The 22,075-nt window shown below is 44.8% G+C and overlaps 1 protein-coding gene across 2 annotated transcripts in view; it reads right to left on the bottom strand.

The window, feature by feature from the left end:
- Window positions 1-22,075, bottom strand: part of UGT8 (UDP glycosyltransferase 8) — a 95,640-nt gene that overhangs the window by 62,244 nt on the left and 11,321 nt on the right. Inside the window, exon 1 of one of the 2 annotated variants that reach the window (XM_030192726.1) lies at window positions 5,117-5,159. The exons of the other annotated variant lie outside the window; for it this stretch is intronic. The gene's annotated coding sequence lies outside the window, so the exon portion shown is untranslated. Of the gene's footprint in view, window positions 1-5,116; window positions 5,160-22,075 lie in introns of those variants that run through there. 2 annotated transcript variants of the gene reach the window in all.

Genomic DNA, 22,075 nt, shown 5'->3' with positions numbered 1-22,075 from the left:
CAAAAACGCCATGTTCCGTCCGACTTGGGCACTAGCACGACCGGGCTTGCCCAGGGGCTGTGTGATTCCTCAATCACCCCAAACTTCAACATTTCCTTAACTTGCCTATTCACCTCCTGCTGCTTTAGGGGTGACAACCTATGTGGCCTCTGCCTTACCACCTTCCCTTCCCCAGTACGTATATCATGCATAATCAGACGCGTTTCCCCTGGGAAAGGGGTCAGCACATCCTCAAATTCCCCCAAAAGAGCCCTTATCTGCTCCTTTTGGTGCCCGTCTAACACCCCTCCCACCTGCAACTCCCCCTGGGCATCCATCTCGGATATCTGGGGACCCAGGTCCTCCTCCGCTAAGTCCTCTGCAGTGGCCCAACATACCTCTCGGGCATGCCACGGTTTTATCAAATTGATATGATAAGTCTGCTTCCTTCCCTGATCATTCCTCACCTCATACGTAACTGGCCCCAACTGCCTGATTACCGTCGTAGGTCCTCTCCAGTTACCACTAAATTTGTGCGGATTATCAGAGACCATAATCAGCACTTTATCCCCTATTCCCACCTCCCTTTCCTGGGCTTTTTTATCATATACAGCTTTCTGATATTGCTGCGCGGCCTGCCATTTGTCCCTAGAGTAGACCCCCAACCGCCTTAACCGCCCCTTTAAATCCTGCAGGTAAGCTACTACTGTGTTATCCTCTAGCTCTGGGGGTACCCAACGCTCCTTCACTATATCCAAGACTCCCCTTGGGGCTCGACCAAAGAACAACTCAAATAGGGACACCCCTAGGGAGGCCTGGACACACTCCCTTGTTACATACAGAACAAACGGCAGTAACTGATCCCATTTATCTAAGCTAGAGCCCAATCCCTTCCTAAGTAGGGTCTTCAGGGTCTTATTAAATCTTTCTACCAGTCCATTGCAGCAGTACAAATGTGGACAATGCCAAAGGCCTCCCATACCTGGGCCAGTGCCCGGGATCTAAAATTGGACCCCCTATCAGTGAGTACCTCCCGAGGGAACCCCACTTCGCAGAAAAGGTGAATCAGTTCTGCAGCAATAACTTTAGCCGAAATGTTACGTAAAGGAACTGCCCAAGGGAAGCGAGTGGCCATATCCATAATCACTAAAATATAAGAGAACCCCCGTGTAGATTTTTGAATCGGTCCAATTATATCCATCGCAATCCGCCCAAGCGGAGTCCCTATTCGGGGCAATGGATGTAAAGGAACCCTCCCTGGACCCTGTTCGGATACCTTCTGACATAAAGGACAAGACTCACAATATTTTTCAACCTCCTTATATACACCCGGCCAATAAAACCGTCTTAACAACTGGGAGACAGTATTCTGGGCTCCTTTATGCCCCCCCAGAGGGTGATCGTGAGCCAACCGTAACAGTAGGTTCCGAAACCCCCGCGGCACTACTAACTGCCTCCGGACTTCCCCCATCCCCTCCCCTGCAGGTTCGCGGAAAAGCAGCCCCTTGTCTATCACAAAACCTGGGCCCTGAGCCCATCTGCCCCCATCCCTTACTCGCTCCCAGGCATACTGCAGAGTGGGATCCGCCCGCTGCTCCCTCTCAAAAGAAGGGAACTGCTCCCTTACCTCGCCTGCCTCCTCAGGGAAATCCGCCTCCTGCTCCAGTTCTTTCATAGATAGAGCCCTCTGACGCTGAACTGTCTTCTTATGCCCCCCGGTATCTCTGGTTTTCCCCGGGTCACCCAATACCTCCATCTGAAAAGGAAATATATGGGATAAAGACTGCTCCTGCCCCGCCTCCCCCTTTCGCTGGGACCGGGTAACGACTAAACCTTCTCTCTCTCAAATACTCCGAAAATGGGGGCCAATCCCTTCCCAAAATAAGGGCTTGCGGCAACCTAGGCAGAACCGCCGCCCAGACCCAATGTGCTCCCAAAGGGCCTACTATCCTAACATGCTGCAGCGGGTATCTACTAGACGCCCCATGCACACATTGTATTGTGACCTCCTGTCCCCTCCTCCCCACTCTCCCCGCTCCCTTCACCCTGATCTGTTCCCACAAGGACTGGGCCAGCATGATTTGATCCGCTCCTGAGTCCAACAGTCCTTCCACCTCCACCCCCATCACTTCAACCTGTTGACAGAACTCATGCCCGCCACCCCTCCTCCCGCCGGCCACCAATTGCAGTTTAACCACACAGTCCCTCCTCACATGGCCCTTCCTCCCACAACGATAACACATTCTCTCGTCCACCTTACTTCCCTCCCAACTCCTCGGGGTCTTTACTTCAGGTACCTTACTCAGCTTAGGGCTACCTAAACCCCCCCCTTGCTGGGCCACTTTGCGAGCACAATGCTGTGATTCTAGGAAGCAATCCATACTCTGAATTGCCTCCTCAAGGTTTCCACAGCCCCTTTTAATCAAATCTACTTGAAGACCCCTGGGCAAGGACTCCAAGAACTGTTCCAGCACCAGCTCTTCCATTATTTGCTGCACTGACCGTCGTTCTGGCTCTAACCATTTCCCCACCAAATCTCTTAATTTTTGAGCCAGCACCCTTGGAGTTTCCCCTTCCACCCACTTGAATTCCCTAAACCTCCTCCTGTATGCATGTTTGCTTAGTCCAAACCTGTCCAAAATAGCTGCTTTCAGCCTTGGGTAATCTGTTATATGTCCAGTAGGTAGGGCCCGGAAAGCGGCTAACGCCTCCCCGGACAGTGCAGGAGCTAGCCTTATTGTCCATTGCTCCTGCGGCCACCCCGCGGCCACCGCCACCCTCTCGAAAGCCCCCAGATAATCTTCAATATTATCAGCCTCAGTCAACTTTCCCCACGGAAGCCAGTTCACCCCCGCGTGTCCTACCAGTCCAGCTGGCCCTTCGCCCCGAAAAGTTGCACCACTCTCGCCAGGCCCCGGCACTCTTCCTCCGGCTCGCAGGAATTCCTGAAACAGGTCCAAAAGTGGTTGCTGCTGAGCTCTGGAAGCCGCCAACGACTCCTCCATAAGTTTATGTGCCATCTCTTGTTGCTTTTGGAATTGGTGCGTCATAAAGGCAAACATCTCCTTCGGATCCATCCTGACCACCTTGACCTTCCACCTGCAAGGAAATGAGAAAAAAAAACACCAAGTGTGGTCTTTTCACAACACTCTAAGTTTTCACTCCACCCTCTCCCAGCTCCCGATATGCTCACCAGAAGCTGGAGGTTTATCAGCTTTCGGGTTTAAGCTCCCCAGCTCTCGGGCGTGACTCCCGGTGTCGCCTCCGCGTCCGCTTTCAGCTCACTGGAACCTGGGCTCGATCGATCCCACCGCTGCCACCACTTGTCAGCTTGTCATATCAGTCGACACCTCTAGGTGTTGGCCCTTTCTTGCTCCGCTCCGGGAACCACCTCCGCACCGCTAGTATTCCTCCTAGCTGTTACTCAAACACAGATCATGCTTCCTCTGCTAGGTTCACTCTAGCCAGCCGTCCTCTACTTTTGAGCAGACCAAGCATTCACAGTTCTAGGCCAGCAACTCAGCCGATCTGATCCCTGGCTTCTCTCCAGCCAGGCTACCAAGCAAAAATGCCTCCGTACTGGTCCTGTTCCTGGCACAGGCACCTTCAGTTCATTTCTCTACCCAATGCAGAGTTCTACAACAAAGTTCAGCTTTCCAGTCCCAAACTCTCTCACTGCTGTATGAATTCCCCTAGGTTTAGCAATGACTTCTCAGCTAAACCCAGAGACCCACCTCCCTCATTTGTCAGCACTCACTCCTGACAACCTCCTGCTCAGGTCTAGAATTCATACCGTGTGTTTTCCAGGACTTACTTTTCTTCAGTTTCCCTCTGGCCACGAGCAAAAGCTGAGATATCCATCTCCTCTTGCCCCCCTTCCTCTTCTCCCACTTGCCAGTCCATATGCTCGGTCCCTCCCTCCCCCAGCAGGTGTTCCTCATTCCCTTCCTCAGATCTCATTTCCCAATCAGCCTCCTCCCCCTGGCTCCTCTGCGAAGGAAAGTCCTCCCTCTCTTGTTTCTTCCTCAACTCAGGCTCCTGGGACTTGTAGTTTCCCCTCTCCTCCCTCCCTCGGCCCTGCTCGGCCTTCTGGGTTCGGTAGTTTCTGTAGTCTCCCTCTTTCCCCTTTTCCTCCCTACATGGAAGAAGGGCACCTTTTCTCCCCTGCCGCTTCTGCTTATCCACCCATTCCTCACAATACCTTACCTTGATTTCTACTTGTCTTTTTCAGGGCACAGACCATATAAGTCTGCCCAACACTCTCCCCACCTCCCAACCACCAGCCCTGCCTCCCACCGCCGGCTAAGCTTCTGGGGAATCCCTTCCTTCTGAGGAGGATTCCTTTATGTTTATCCCACGCATGTTTCAATTCAGTTACCATTTTCAGAATCTCTCTACAAATCTCTCTATATAATTATTAATCATACATTGCTCCATTTTAGTTCCCAGTACAAAAATGCTGGAATATATTATAATTATTAATGTATTACTGGTATGTATATATGTGGGTGTATAAACTAACAATTCATATTATTGAAAAACATAATAAAAATACAAATATAAATGTATAAAATGAAAATGTATGTAATTATACGTATAAATCAAATTTTGAAATTACAAAAATTAGAAATTGCAAAAAATATGGATATTCCAAAAACACACACATCGATATGCTGATGTTCTGTTGAGCATATGATACTACTGGAGCACTGAAAATAACACTGTGAAATGGTAAAGATAAAAGTAAAAAGAGGAAACAACAAAATGAACAGTAACAATACAAGACACCACTATGTGCCGGACATGTCACTTAAAACCAAGTGCTGCTAATTAACCAAAATGGTGGATAACCAGTATGTGGGAAGTATACATGGCTATAAAATAAAAACCATCACCAGAAAGTTCCAGATTAAAATCATACAGTGCTGATGAAAACCTCTTAAAAAGAACAGCAGAAAACTAAATCTCTAAAAATAGCACATCCAAAGCACGTCATTTAAAAAGAACTGCAAGATGAAACCCCATTAACAACAAAATATACCAATAAATTAAAAACCAAGGTATGAATCATGTGGTTTCCCTCAATGACCAAAGTTTTGAAATGACAATTAAAAACTCCCCTATAAGGGGAACTTACCAAAGTCAAAATCAGAGAGAGATAGTAGGTCATTGCGAACTAATACAACTGCAAAGAAAAGATGGCCACTGGAATGGAACATCCCAGAATATATACCAGCTACAAATGATGTGTCACCCACCAACAGGCTTAATCCAAACTGATGGATCTCATGTCCAATACAAAAGGAGAATGCAACATCAATCTTAAACCTGATTGACAGAACTGCGGTCCAATGAAAACATAAACCTCTCCTAATATTCAAAATGACATCACCACTGAGCTGTAATCACCATCGGGTACTAGCTGTATGTGTATGTATGAAACACATATCCTTCAGAACCTATACATCCAAATATAGAAAACCATAAAAATATAAATGTAAATAAAATAAAAAGGAAAATAGACCTGCAAAAGAGATGAATAAATTATAATAAAATGAAAATTAAAAATAAAATTAAAAATAAAAATAAAGGGTGAAAAAAATATTGGTGAAAAATCTCTCTATATAAAACGCACCTCCAACGTTCTATGAAGCCTCTTTTAGCCAAAGGTGAAGGGGGTGAGATCCCATTGTGTCTGCCCCGCCCACGCGTCAAACGTGATGACGTCGAGGGCGGAGCAATGACACTCAACCAATCGCATCGCTCGGCAGCGAAGCGTCAGGGAAGGAGGCGGCGCTCTCGGCGTCTAGCCTTCCCTTCGCTGTGTTCCGCCTTCTTCTGACGTCAAGGATGACGTCAAAAGAAGGCGGAACACAGCGAAGGGAAGGCTAGACGCCGAGAGCGCCGCCTCCTTCCCTGACGCTTCGCTGCCGGAACCGCCACGGAGGTACATTTTAAAAGAAGAAAAAAAAAAACAAAACCCAATGCATGGATGCGAAGGGGGGGGCATGGATGCGAAGGGGGGGGGGGCATGGAAGCGAAGGGGAGGAGGAGAAGAGGGCGGGCCAGGCTGGGACATGGGAGAGAGAGGAGCATGGATGCGAGGAGGGGTCATGGAAGGGAGACAGGGGACTTGCTGGAAAAGGATGAATGGAGGCGGCAGGGGACAGAGGAGCATGGATTGCAGGGCAGGCCTCAGGCAGAGAGGGGAAATGCTGGATAGGGATGAATGGAGGGGGCAGGTGACAGAGTAACACGGATGGTCATGGAATGGGACGGCAGGGCTCAGGGAAAGGGGAATTGCTGGATAGGGATGAATGGAGGGGACAGATGGGCATGGATGGATATGGATTGCAGGGCAGGCCTCAGGCAGAGAGGGGAAATGCTGGAAAGGGATGAATGGAGGGGGCAGGAGACAGAGTTACATGGATGGCCATGGATTGGAAGGGCAGGGCTCAGGGAAAGGGGAATTGCTGGATAGGGATGAATGAAGGGGACAGATGGGCATGGATGGATATGGATTGCAGGACAGGCCTCAGGCAGAGAGGGGAAATGCTGGAAAGGGATGAATGGAGGGGGCAGGGAACAGAGGAGCATGGATTGCAGGGCAGGCCTCAGGCAGAGACGGGAATGCTGGATAGGGATGAATGGAGGGGGCAGGTGACAGAGTAACATGGATGGCCATGGATTGGGACGGCAGGGATCAGGGAAAGGGGAATTGCTGCATACGGATGAATGGAGGGGACAGATGGGCATGGATGGATATGGATTGCAGGGCAGGCCTCAGGCACAGAGGGGAAATGCTGGAAAGGGATGAATAGAGGGGGCAGGGGACAGAGTAACATGGATGGCCATGGATTGGGAGGGCAGGGCTCAGGGAAAGGGGAATTGCTGGATAGGGATGAATGAAGGGGACAGATGGCCATGGATGGATATGGATTGTAGGACAGGCCTCAGGCAGAGAGGGGAAATGCTGGAAAGGGATGAATGGAGGGGGCAGGGGACAGAGGAGCATGGATTGCAGGGCAGGCCTCAGGCAGAGACGGGAATGCTGGATAGGGATGAATGGAGGGGGCAGGTGACAGAGTAACATGGATGGCCATGGATTGGGACGGCAGGGCTCAGGGAAAGGGGAATTGCTGCATACGGATGAATGGAGGGGACAGATGGGCATGGATGGATATGGATTGCAGGGCAGGCCTCAGGCACAGAGGGGAAATGCTGGAAAGGGATGAATAGAGGGGGCAGGGGACAGAGTAACATGGATGGCCATGGATTGGGAGGGCAGAGCTCAGGGAAAGGGGAATTGCTGGATAGGGATGAATGAAGGGGACAGATGGCCATGGATGGATATGGATTGCAGGACAGGCCTCAGGCAGAGGGGAAATGCTGGAAAGGGATGAATGGAGGGGGCAGGGGACAGAGGAGCATGGATTGCAGGGCAGGCCTCAGCCAGAGAGGGGAAATGCTGGATAGGGATGAATGGAGGGGGCAGGTGACAGAGTAACATGGATGGCCATGGATTGGGACGGCAGGGCTCAGGGAAAGGGGAATTGCTGCATACGGATGAATGGAGGGGACAGATGGGCATGGATGGATATGGATTGCAGGGCAGGCCTCAGGCACAGAGGGGAAATGCTGGAAAGGGATGAATAGAGGGGGCAGGGGACAGAGTAACATGGATGGCCATGGATTGGGAGGGCAGGGCTCAGGGAAAGGGGAATTGCTGGATAGGGATGAATGAAGGGGACAGATGGCCATGGATGGATATGGATTGCAGGACAGGCCTCAGGCAGAGAGGGGAAATGCTGGAAAGGGATGAATGGAGGGGGCAGGGGACAGAGGAGCATGGATTGCAGGGCAGGCCTCAGGCAGAGACGGGAATGCTGGATAGGGATGAATGGAGGGGGCAGGTGACAGAGTAACATGGATGGCCATGGATTGGGACGGCAGGGCTCAGGGAAAGGGGAATTGCTGCATACGGATGAATGGAGGGGACAGATGGGCATGGATGGATATGGATTGCAGGGCAGGCCTCAGGCACAGAGGGGAAATGCTGGAAAGGGATGAATAGAGGGGGCAGGGGACAGAGTAACATGGATGGCCATGGATTGGGAGGGCAGAGCTCAGGGAAAGGGGAATTGCTGGATAGGGATGAATGAAGGGGACAGATGGCCATGGATGGATATGGATTGCAGGACAGGCCTCAGGCAGAGAGGGGAAATGCTGGAAAGGGATGAATGGAGGGGGCAGGGGACAGAGGAGCATGGATTGCAGGGCAGGCCTCAGCCAGAGAGGGGAAATGCTGGATAGGGATGAATGGAGGGGGCAGGTGACAGAGTAACATGGATGGCCATGGATTGGGACGGCAGGGCTCAGGGAAAGGGGAATTGCTGCATACGGATGAATGGAGGGGACAGATGGGCATGGATGGATATGGATTGCAGGACAGACCTCAGGCAAAGAGGGGAAATGCTGGAAAGGGATGAATGGAGGGGGCAGGGGACAGAGGAGCATGGATGGCCACACACACACACTCTCTATCACACTGTGTCTCACATACACACTTGCACACACTCTCATTCTCACACTCACACCCAGACTCACTTTCACTCTGACTCTCAAACACTCACTCTCACATACACTCTCCCAAACATACATACTCCGAAGAAAACCTTGCTAGCGCCCGTTTCATTTGTGTCAGAAACGGGCCTTTTTTACTAGTGTTTTAATAAATGGTAAAAAGTCAAAAGTAGTGATAGAAATGAAAAAAATCATAACTCCAAAATAAAAATTGTAAAATAAAATTATACGTATAAATTTTGATTTATACATATAATTACATACATATGTTTTCATTATATACATTTGTATTTTATTATGTTTTTCAATAATATGATTAGTTTATACACCAACATATATACATACCAGTAATACATTATTATAGTTCACTATCCAGCTTATAATTGAAAAAGAAAAACGCCTATATTGCGACCCAAATTGGGAGATAGACGTTTATCTCACAAAAACGAATAAAGCGGTATAATCGAAAGCCGAATTTGGACGTTTTGAACTGCACTCCGTCGCGGATGCGGACAAAGTTGATGAGGGCATGTCGAAGGCGGAACTGGGGCGTGGTTATCTGGCGATCAGAGATGGGCGCCTTTCGCCGATAATGGAAGAAAAATATGAGTTTTTAGCGAGAATTTAGGGCACTTTTCCTGGACCCTGTTTTTCCACGAATAAGGCCCCAAAAAGTGCCCTAAATGACCAGATGACCACTGGAGGGAATCGGGGATGACCTCCCCTGACTCCCCCAGTGGTCACAAACCCCCTCCCACCACAAAATATGCCATTTCACAACTTTTTATTTTCACCCTCAAATGTCAAACCCACCTCCCTGGCAGCAGTATGCAGGTCACTGGAGCAGTTATTAGGGGGTGCAGTGGACTTCAGGAAGGTGGACCCAGGCCCATCCCCCCCCCCCCCCACCTGTTACACTTGTGCTGGTAAATGGGAGCCCTCCAAACCGCCTCCCAAACCCACTGTACCCACATGTAGGTGCCCCCCTTCACCCCTTAGGGCTATAGTAATGGTGTACACTTGTGGGCGGTGGGTTTTGAGGGGGATTTGGGGGGGCTCAACACCCAAGGGAAGGGTGCTATGCACCTGGGAGCTCTTTTACCTTTTTTTTTGTTTTTGTAAAAGTGTCCCCTAGGGTGCCCGGTTGGTGTCCTGGCATGTGAGGGGGACCAGTGCACTACGAATCCTGGCCCCTCCCACGAACAAATGCCTTGGATTTATTCGTTTTTGAGCTGGGCGCTTTCATTTTCCATTATCACTGAAAAACAAAAACGCCCAGCTCACAAATTGTCAAATAAAACATGGACGTCTATTTTTTTCGAAAATACGGTTCGGTCCGCCCCTTCTCGGAGATAAACGCCCATGGAGATAGACGTTTTTGTTCAATTATGCCCCTCTATGATTAATATATTCCAGCATTTTTGTACTGTAACAAAAATGGAGCAATGTATGATTAATAAATATAAAGACATTTGTAGAGATATTCTGGATGTCATTTATTCTCGGCTTGTGGGTTCATCCAAATGCCATAGTGTATTGAATTTATACAATTCAAAGATGTTCTAAATTAAATTCATTAGGCGGCATATGGACATTTTACACGGCTAATGTTATATTTTCTGTGTTTTTTTAAACATTAGTTTTTAAATATCAGTTTTTATTTTGAGACATTGTTTCCTATGTTATGTGTAATATGCTTTTGCTTGAAACAATATTCTTCATGTTGTGTTTAACATGATTTTAATTTTTGATTTTTAACATATATATTATTCTCATTCTATTTGTATGTTATGTTTTTAGACCCCTGATGAAAGCTATATAGCCGAAACACGGACCGTGTAGGGTCCTAATAAAGTCTATTTGGAGTTCTCATTCCGTAAGTACTGACTGGTTTCTTGGATTGGATTTTCTTCCACTCTGCATTTGTTTTCCAAGCAGTGAACCATGCCATATTTTGTATTGTTCGAATATTTTTACTGCTCTAATTGCCTACTGCTCATGTTTGATCTATTTACTGTACACCGCCTTGAGTGAATTCCTTCAAAAAGGCGGTAAATAAATCCTAATAAATAAACATAGGGGCATGCTAGGGAGGTAAAATTCCTTGATGTAATCAAGGACAGCTTTATGGAGCAGCTGGTACAAGAGCCGACGAATGAAGGAAAAATTCTAGACCTAGTCCTTAGTGGAGCGCATGATATGGTGCTGGGGCCGCTTGATAACAGTGATCATAATATGATCGGATCTGATATTAGCTCGAAGTATACATAGGAAATCAAATACGTTAGCGTTTAACTTTTTTTATGCAATAATTATATACACAAATCAACTTGTTACATGCAACACAGGAAACAAAAGAGTTCAAATACATAGCATATACTCTTACATAGAGATTTGTTCAAACCAGGAAATAAAAAAAACCTCTTTTGTCTCTTCCTTAGACCACAAAAAGCAAAGGGGGAGTGGAAAATAGATCAGCTTAGCTTAGCAGAGTTTAAAAAGGGGTTGGACGGTTTCCTAAAGGACAAGTCCATAAACCGCTACTAAACGGACTTGGAAAAATCCAAAATCCCAGGAACAACACGTATAGAATGTTTGTACGTTTGGGAAGCTTGCCAGGTGCCCTTGGCCTGGATTGGCCGCTGTCGTGGACGGGATGCTGGGCTCGATGGACCCTTGGTCTTTTCCCAGTGTGGCATTACTTATGTAAACAACGAATATATCAAAATTAAAGAAAAGGCTCAATGCCCTCCCACCTTCTATTTCTTATGCCGTACTGATGTTATTATCTTGTTACTTTGTTCAGGTCTATGAAAAATCTCAATTGATCTGGTAGAAAGAAAACATTTAAAAATTCCCAAATATTTCACCATACATTTGCATGGGTATACTAACAGGAAAGTTGCCCCTAAGGACCTCGTCTCTTCTCTCATATCTAGGAATTTCTCTCTTCTCTCTTGAGTAACTTTAGTTACATCAGGAAAAATCCTTAATTTTTGACCACAAAACTGTTGATGCGTATTTTTAAAATACAGTTTCAATATAGCATTAAAGTCTTGCTCAAAGACAAATGAGATCAGAAGTGTAGCTATTATTTGTCACTTCGGTCAATGAGTCCTCTAAAATCAATGAAATGTCCTTCAATTCTTCAGGACTCCCTCCCTGATTCTTTTTTTCAGGTAAAAAATATTTTATTTATTGGAGGAATATTTTGAGGAGAAATTTTCAAAATCACAACTAGGTATTTTTTAAACAATTCTATAGGGAGGATTCCTATTGGTCTTGGAAAGTTCAAAATCCTCATATTCAGAGGTCTATTATAGTTCTCTATTTGTTCTACTTTTTGACAAATAATGGAATTCTTTTGTAAGCGCTGATACATTTTCTTTAAAATTAGAAATATCTTTTTGAGATTTCTGTACCTGATCGTTGAAATTCTGGTTTCAATTTGTCCACTGATTTAAGTAGAGGAGTGTGGTAGCCATGTTAGTCCACTCTTAAGGTTATCAATAGAAATCAAACAAAATAAAACATGGAAAAGAAAATAAGATGATACCTTTTTTATTGGGATTCCTAGCCCATTATAAACCATAAAGCTGTATGTCTCTGTTGATCACCCCACCCCTCACCTACCCACACCCATCATGTTAGAATAGCAATGATATGCTTTGATGTCCCCATGCATACCTCCTACCCACCCCCATCCTCCCACCCTGTCAGACTGTCATAGTAATGCTTGAATGTTTTCACTTATATACACTGTCAGCTAGCACATTTGCTTATTTCCGATCTGAGGAAGAAGGGCAACCTTCGAAAGCTAATCAAGAAATGTATTAAGTTATGTCCAATAAAAAAGGTCTCTTATTTTCTTTTGTTTGATTTCTATTGATATCCACTGATTTAGAAAGTTGTTCCACCGTAACTACCAGATTCTTCGTTTGAGTAGATTTTGTTATCATCACTTTCATACTTTCCATAGCCTGCCAAATAGTATCTCAAGAGTCACCACCGCGGGAGGATTCAAAACTCCTTTCCCAGCCAAGTTGATAGTAATTGCTGAAGGCAATTCAGAGAAAGAACCCTCTCTGCAGGTCCCAGTCTTCACGCCTTCCGCATCCTGTGAGCCTGCCTTCTCTTCTCGTGTTTCGGCGGGGCACGGCGGTGCTCCAGCTGTCGGAGAAGAGAGCGTGGTTTCATGTTCCAGAGACGTCTGGTTCCCTTCCCCGGCGTCTAAAGGAATCTCGACTCCAGATTCAATAAGTGGGCGTCGGAGTGTGAAAGTATCCAGCGTTCGCTGTTTTGGAGAAGAAGCAAGAGCTGGAGAAGGTAAAGCTCTTACCACCCCTTTTCTTTTAGTATGGGGCATTTTTCAACGAAGAATTTTGTACAGCTAAGCGTTGGCTCTCTCACTTCTCTCAGCGTGCCGGCGCCATCTTGACCACTCCCCCCATTTAAAAAGAAATTAAAAACTTTTTATTTCAGGATGCCTTATATCTTATGTTGTTGTTTTCTATCACTATAGACCAGCTTTATTGGTACATGTGGGTACCAATGACCTAGGAGAATGTGGGAGAGAAGTTCTGGAAGCCAAATTTAGGCTCTTAGGAAGAAAGCTCAAATCCAGAACCTCTAGGATAGAATTTTCTGAAGTGCTACCCGTTCTACGCGCAGGGCCAAAGACATAGGCAGAGCTCCAGAGTATTGTAAGGAGGAGGTAGAAAGAAGGCAGAGAAGAGCTGATAGGGACAGTAAGCGAGGAAAGGAGAAAAACCCTCAGAGGGGAAAAGGGAGTAGGAGACTGATGAAAAGAGAAGAGAACTACAGAGCCCAGCAACACTTGCAAGGGAGGAGGGAACAAGAGAAACAGTACCATAACTCCCAGCAGGTAGTAGAGTCAGGGGGTGATTGGGAGATGGAGGATAATCAGGGGGAGGAGCAGAACTAGGGGAGGAAAGCGAAAGGAAAGAGGTTGAGGAGGAGCAAATGGAGTTCTTTTGCTCAGGACAAAGAGGTGGAAAAGGAAGAGACTGCAGAGAGAGAGAAGCCAGAGATTTGAGGCCGCTAAGTGACATTGCCTAGATGCGGTCTGGCTTCATAGAACTGTGGGAATTAATTACCTGAAGGAGGTCAGTCTGAACATTTGTGGGAGGTTGTCAGAGGGTTGGTGTCTGGCAAATGAGGGTGGAGAAAATGCCTCCAACTCCTAGGCAGTAGAAGAAAAGAGAGGAGGAATAGACTGATCCACAGGTTTATCCCAAGTTGTTAGCGAGTTCTAAGACTGAACTGTTCTGAACTGTTGTTGATTGCGGTGTGTTGGAGAAGGGAAGCAAGGTGCACAGAGGCCAGCAGCTGTAGTACAGTGGCCATACTGTTTTCCCGCTGGTACCGCTGTGAAATAAAGTACTCTGCAGAATAAATATAATACTGTGAATAATTACTTTTTGCAAGTGAGCAGAAACAGTTCCTCTTAGGTGGATTAGCCCCAATTGTGTGGGTGAAGGCGGACATCACGAAGAGGTGTTAAGTCGAGACCAGACAGCACGGAGAGGTGTTGAGTGGAAAGCGGACAGCACGGAGAGGTGCAGGCTGACAGTATCAATGTGAATGAGACGATTGTGCAGGGAGGAAGGTTTTAGATTTATTAGGAACTGGGCAACATTCTGGGAAAGGGGGAGCCTATTCTGAAAGAATGGGCTCCACCTTAACCAGGGTGGAACCAGGCTGCTGGCATGGGCATTTAAAAAGGAGATAGAGCAGCTTTAAAACCAGAAACTGGGGGGAAGGCCAACAGTCGCTCAAAAGTGCATGGTTCGTGATAAGGTATCTTTCAAAGATATCACCAAAACAGGAAAGATAAGGTATCCAGATAGTGAGGTTGCAAAAGAGACCGTAGTAGATCAGGTGTCCTTAAATAAAAATAAAAAAATCAGACAAAAGATTGCAAATTACTACTGTCAAGTACTAAGCATGATGTAAATAGGAACAAACAACATACTTTGAAATGTCTATATGCGAATGCCAGGAGCCTAAGAAATAAGATGGGAGTTCGAGCCGATGAGAGAAGGAAAAATTCTAGACCTAGTCCTTAGTGGAGTGCATGATCTGGTGTGGGAGGTAATGGTGTTGGGGCCGCTTGATAACAGTGATCATAATATGATCAGATTTGATATTAGCTTTGAAGTATACACAGGAAATCCAAAATATTAGCGTTTAAAAAAGGAGACTATGATAAAATGAGGAGAACGGTGGGGGGGGGGGGGGGGGGGGGGGGGGAAAGAAGAGGAGCACCTTCATGGGTCAAAAAGTTACATCAGGCGTGAATTCTGTTCAAAAACACCATCCTGGAAGGCCAGGCCAAATATATTCCACATAGTAAAAAAGGACGGAAGACAAACGACAGCCGGCATGGTTAAAAAGTAAGGTGAAGGAAATATTAGAACTAAAAGAAAATCCATCAGAAATTGAAGGAAGGAACCGACTGATAAGAAACAGCATAAGGAATGTCAAGTCAAATGCAAAGCACTGATAAGGAAGGCAAAGAGGAACTTTGAAAAAAAGTTGCATTGGAGGCAAACGCACATAGTAAAAACTTAAGGTATATTAAAAGCAGGAAGACGGCAAAAGAATCGGTCGGACCACTAGATGACCAAAGGGTAAAAGGGGTGATCAAGAAAGACAAAGCCATAGCAGAGAGATTAAATGAATTCTTTGCTTCAGTCTCCATCGAGCAAGATTTGGAAGAGATACCGGTGCTAGAAATGGTATTCAAAGCGGAGGAGTCGGAGAAACTGAATCAAATCTCTATAAACCTGGAGGATGTAATGGGGCAGTTCTACAACTTGAAGAGAAGCAAATCTCCTGGACCAGATGGTGTTCATCCCAGAATACTGATAGAGCTAAAAAATGAACTTGTGGAACTATTGTTAGTAATATATAATTTATCTTTAAAATCAAGAATGGCTCCAGAAGATTGGCGGGTGGCCAATGTAACGCCCATTTTTAAAAAAGGTTCCAGAGGAGACCCAGGAAATTATAAACCGGTGAGTCTGACGTCGGTGCTGGGCAAATGGTAGAGACTATTATAAAGAACAAAATTACAGAGCATATTCAAAAGCATGGATTAATGAGACTAAGCCAAAACAGATTTAGTTAAGGGAAATCTTACCTCACCAATCTATTACAATTCTTTGAAGGGGTGAACAAACATGTTGATAAAGGTGAGCTGGTTGATATTGTGTATCTGGATTTTCAGAAGGTGTTTGACAAAGTACCTCATGAAAGACTCCAAAGGAAATTGGAGAGTCATGGGATAGGAGGTAGTGTTCTATTGTGAGAAGGACGCCCATCTTCCGATTTGTGTCGAAATCATGGGCGTCCTTCTCTTTCGAAAATAAGCCTGATAGTCAACATAGATTTAGTGACGGGAAATCTTGCCTCACTATCTGTTATATTTTTTGAAGGGGTGAACAAACATGTGGATAAAGGTGAGTCGGTCATATTGTGTGTCTGGATTTTCAAAAGGCATTTGACAAAGTGCCTCATGAAAGAATCCAGAGGAAACTGGAGAGTCATGGGATAGGAGGTAGTCTCCTTTTGTGGATTAAAAACTGGTTAAAGGATAGAAAACAGAGTAGGGTTAAATGGTCAGTATTCTCAATGGAGAAGGGTAGATAGTGGGGTTCCCCAAGGGTCTGTGCTGGGACAGCTGCTTTAACATATTTATAAATGGTCTAGAGGTGGGAGTAACTAGTGAGGTAATTAAAATTAGTGGACAACACTAAGATATTCAAAGTTGTCAAATCGCGAGAGGATTGTGAAAGATTACAAGAGGACCTTACGAGACTGGGAGACTGGACATCTAAATGGCAAATGCCATGTACTGTGAGCAAGTGCAAAGTGATACATGTGGAAAACAGGAACCCGAATTATAGCTATGCAATGCAAGGTTTCACATTAGGAGCCACCGACCAGGAAAGGAATCTAGGCATCATCGTTGATATCCTCGGCTAAGTGTGTGGTGGCGGCGGCTAAGAAAGCATACAGAATGTTAGGTATTAGGAAAGGAATGGAAAACAAAAATGAGGATGTTATAATGCCTTTGTATCGCTCCATGGTGCGACCACACCTTGAATACTGTGTTCAATTCTGGTCACAGCATCTCAAAAAAGATATAGTGGAATTAAAAGGGGTTCAGAGAAGGGCAACGAAAATGATAAAGGGGATGGGACAAGTTCTTTATGAAGAAAGGCTAAAGTGGCTGGGACTCTTCAGCTTGGAAAAAAGATGGCGGAGGGGAGATATGATAGCTACAAATCGGAGCAATTTTCTTCACTCAACGTGCAATTATCTGGAATTCGTTGACAGAGAATGTGGTAGAAGAGTTTAAAAAAGGTTTGGATGGCTTCCTAAAGGAAAAGTCCATAGAACATTATTAAATTGGACTTGGGGAAAATCCACTATTTCTGGGATAAGCAGTTTAAAATGTTTTGTACTTTTTTGGATCTTGCCAGGTATTTGTGACCTGCATTGGCCAGTGTTGAAAACAGGATACTGGGCTTGATGGACCTTTGGTCTGTCACAGTTTGGCATTACTTATGTTGCAATAATCTAAGCAGCTGATTACAAAAGCATTGTAACCCTAGTTTCACAGGACACTGTCCCGACATCAACTAACTTGTTGCAGGTCAGCACCAGAGACCAGACTAAATCTTTCTTTCAAAGGCAATGCTGCTTTTCTAGTCACAAACATTACGTTGGGCAAAGGCCAGGGCCAGATAAAAATCTGGGAGGCCACAGGGTTAAGAGCAGGAGCTTTTCTTCTCTCTTTTATTATCTAATCTTTCCTTTGCATGTCCAGCAGTAAAATAAGTCTCCCTCACTCAAAGAAAAGACTCCAGTAATCCAGAGAGTTATGCAAAATAACCAGTCTTTACTAATATTCTGCAAGGCAGTTCAAAACAGTCAATTCATAATCCATCTTAACAGATGCAAACTAAATCCAAAACAAACATAGGGATATGAGGTATGTTCTCTCATTTATAATCTTACAGCTCCTCCTGTTCATCCCCATTCCTTCCGAGTGAAACAACCTAAGGCTGGGCCTGCAGCATTTCTGCAGCAAGCGGATGTCCTTTTGGATCAGACTTCCTTGTCTGTCCACACTCCTCGCCTTCAAAGAAGAACCCCTACAGGCTACCACCTTTGACTCCAAATAGCTCTTCACTCTTTCTGCTCCCAGGCTGGGATCCCCTATTTCCCACCTGGAGCATGCCTCCTTCTAACGGTTAATGCTGGAATCTGCAAAAACCTCCTTTTTGGTCAGCCTTAGTTTCTTGAGTCCATCCAGGACTCCCCCTCTCCACCTAGGGTCCTGGTGGGGGTACAGTCAACCAAAGACCACGTGCACTCCAACATTAGTTATTTCATAAGAACATAAGAGAAGCCATAATGGGTCAGACCAATGGTCCATCTAGCCCAGTATCCTGTTTCCAAACAGTGGCCGTCAGGTCACAAGTACCTGGCAGAAACCCAATTACTAGCAACACTCCATGCTATCAGTCCTGGGACAAGCAGCTGCCTCCCCATGTCTGTCTCAATAGCAAACTATGAACCTTTCCTCCAGGAATTTGTCCAAACCGTTTTTTAAACCCAGATACGCTAACCGCTGTTACCACATCCTCCGGCAAAGAGTTCCAGAGCTTAACTATTCGTTGAGTGAAAAAAATATTTCCTATTTGTTTTTAAAGTATTTCCATGTAACTGCCTCAAGTGTCCCCTAGCCTTTGCACTTTTGGAACGAGTAAAAAAAAAAAAAAAAAAATCGACTTACTTCTACACCACTCAGGATTTTGTAGACCTCAAATCATCTCTACTTATCTGTCTCTTTTCCAAGCTGAACAACCCTAACCTCTTTAGCCTTTCCTCATACAAGAGGCGTTCCAACCCCTTTATCATTTTGATCACTCTTCTTTGAACCTTTTCTAATTCTGCTATATCTTTGAGATACGGCGACCAGAACTGAACATAATACTCAAGGTGTAGACGCACCATGGTGTGATACAAAGGCATTATAGTATTTTCTGTCTTATTCACCATCCCTTTCCTAATTCCTAGCATCCTGTTTTTTTGGCCACTGCCGCACACCGAGCAGAAGATTTCATCATATCTACAACGACACCCAGATCTTTTTCTTGAGCGCTGACCCCCAAGGTGGACCCTAGCATCAGGTAACTATGATTCAGATTATTCTTTCCAATGTGCATCACCTTGCATTTGTCCACATTTAATTTCAACTGGCATTTGGATGCCCGGTCTTCCAAATTCCTAAGGTCTTCCTGCAATATTTCACTGTCCTCACATGTTTTAACAACCTTGAATAGTTTTCTATCATCTGCAAATTTGATCACCTCACTCGTTCCGATTTCCATATAATTTATAAATGTGTCAAATAGTACCGGTCCCAGTACAGATCCCTGCGGCACTGCACAGTTCACCCTCCTCCATTGAGAGAAATGACCATTTAACCCTACCCTCTGTTTTCTGTCCGATAACCAATTCCGAATCTGCACCAGAACCTTGCCCCCTATCCCATGACTAATTTTCTCAGGACCCACCCCCTTTGGGTTGGATCTTTTACCACACACAACTCCAGACTCCTCCCCTAAGAAAATCTGGAGAGTTTATGATCTTTCATAATCCACATTCTAATGGGGGATTACCCATGTACAAGGATTCTTAGAGCGGATGTTGTATTGAACACAAATATAAAAAACACTACAAAAGTCTAATTTTGACAGGACTAAAACTCAGCACCACTATATGAAAGCCATTTTTAGATACATATGGTCTTTTCTTACTTTGCACACAAAGCTGAAACAAGTGACTAGAATTCCAGTCATGAGCTTCCATGGTTAATTGCAAATCCAACACAATTCCAAGACTCAAAACTTGATATTTGCCGGATGTGAAGAGGCGTTTTAGAAAGAGTATCCAACTCTGAAGGTCACAAATTGACGCGGCCTGTTCTGAAATACTTGTGAGGTGGATGTCCATGCACTGGAAAGGTATAGCATGAACATCCATTTTATAAACTAAAATGTCCAAATTATGAACAGCAGAACAAAACAAGATCCTCATGGGTAGCAACCAGAATAGAACTGCAATGAGGTCAAGAAAGGAGAACCAAGTAGTCCAAAATATGTATAAAGGTCACTTCTATTTCTTTATAAAACACAATGAAAGACAGTGTCCATGGGGCAAATCAAAGCTCACAAATTGAAAAACCAGACTCGTCACGGCCGTATTTTGGCGTCAATGCCTGCTGTCAGTAGTACAATATTCTAATTTATTGAGAGCTTGCTACCAATACTTTTCTCAGAGAGATTTAATAAGATATTTGCAATGGATAGATGAATATTGTGTATGCATTTAGAGATATATAATGTTAGTATTTCTTTTATAATGTGCGATTGTGATCTGCGAAGAATAGTAGATTGGTGGGATATAAGTTTTTGAATAAAATAAATAAAATATTATGAGTATCAACGTGAAGAATAGTAATTCACGGATAAGAAAAGCTAATGTATTCACTGATGAATGAAAAACTAGATACAACAGGCATCTCTGAGACCTGCTGGAAGGAGGATAACCAGTGGGACATCATCATACCGGGGTACAAACTATATCGTAGTGATAGAGTGAATCAAATTGGTGGAGGGGTAGCATTGTATGTAAAGGAAGGCCTTGAATCAAATAGATTGAAAATTCTGCAGGAAACAACACACATCTTGGAATCCCTATGGATTGAAATTCCATGTGTAAAAGGGAAAAGGATAGTGATAGGAGTATACTACTGTCCACCTGGCCAGGATGGACAGACTGATGTAGAAATGTTATCAAAAATTTGGGAGGCTAACAAACTGGACAACACTATAATAATGGGTGATTTCAATTACCCCAATATTGACTTAGTAAATGTAACATCAGGGCATGCTAGGGAGGTAAAATTACTTGACGAAATCAAGGACTGCTTTATGGAGCAGCTGGTACAGGAGACAACTAGAGAAGGAAAAATTCTAGATCTAGTCCTTAGTGGAGCACATGATCCGGTGCAGGAGGTAATGGTGCTGGGGCCGCTTGATAACTGTGATTATAATATGATCAGATCTGTTATCGGCTTTGAAGTAAATTCACACAGGAAATCCATTATGTTAGCATTTAACTTTCAAAAAAGAGAATATGATAAAATGAGAAGAATGGTGAAAAAAATTAGAGGAGCAGCTGTGAAGGTCAAAATTTACATCAGGCATGGATGCTGTTCAAAAATACCATCCTGGAATCCCAAGCCAAATATATTACATATATTAAAAAAGGAGGAAGGAAGACTAAACAACAGCTGGCATGGTTTACAAAGTGAGGTGAAGGAAGCTATTACAGCTAAAAGAAAATCCTTCAGAAAATGGAAGAAGGAACTGACTGAAAATAACAACAACATACGGAACGGCAAGTCAAATGCAAAGCGCTGATAAGGAAGACAAAGAGGAGTTTGAAAAAAAAAAAATTTGCTTTGGAGGCAAAATTAAATAGTAACATTTTTTTAAAGTATATTAAAAGCAAGAAGCCGGCAAAAGAGTCAGTTGGACCACTAGATGACAGAGGGGATAAAAGGGGTGCTCATGGTAGACAAAGCCAAAGTGGAGAGATTAAATGAATTCTTTGCTTTGGTGTTGTCACAACTGTCAGGAATGGTGAGCCCTTAGACCAAAGCCAGAGCTTTGGCAGAGAAAATCACCTGGGCTGGCACAGGCAGGAATCAGAACAGACTCAACAAGGCAGGACAGAGATAACTAAACACAATGGACAACAAGAACCAGATCCAGACGAGGCAAGGAAAAGAAGGTAGAGGGCAGAACTGGAACCTAGACAGGACAAGGCAAAACTCTGAACTGGATTAAAACTGGGACCCAGAAATGCAAGACAAGACAACACACGGAAGTAGATTAAAACTGGGTCCAGAAAAGGGCAAGACAAGAACTGGATCCAGACAAGACTGAAAGAGACAAGACAAAGCACACCTAGACAGGCAAGACAGGGTAGGAGCTAGGCAACAAGAATAACAGAAGACAATAAACAGGGGAGGAACAGGATTCAGGATTCTCAAATAGGCTTGGCGGGAACTGAATTCTGGAACCGGATTCTGGAATAGGCTACTGAAAGGGACTTGGCTTAGCAGGAAACTGGCGCAGAACTAGCTCAAACAAAGCAGGAGCAGAACCTGGATCAAACACACAACAGAAACAGAGCTCAAGAGCCAGGAAGCAACATAGCAGGCAAAGGATTAAGCAGACTAAGGGAAGACAAAAACAAAGAAGCAATGTGCTTACCAGCATCCACAGTTGGAAAGGGAGAGGCCAGGCAGATTGATAAGCAGCAGATCCAGCTGCATAGCAGTGAGTTAATTAGGGACAATGCTGGCTTCTACAGACTGTCAGAATTAACAGACAAGAACTACACA

Source organism: Microcaecilia unicolor, chromosome 2 (assembly GCF_901765095.1).
Source record: "Microcaecilia unicolor chromosome 2, aMicUni1.1, whole genome shotgun sequence".
NCBI lineage: Eukaryota > Metazoa > Chordata > Amphibia > Gymnophiona > Siphonopidae > Microcaecilia > Microcaecilia unicolor.
Note: the sequence above shows the minus strand (reverse complement) of the source record. Positions and strands in the feature narration are given on the sequence as shown.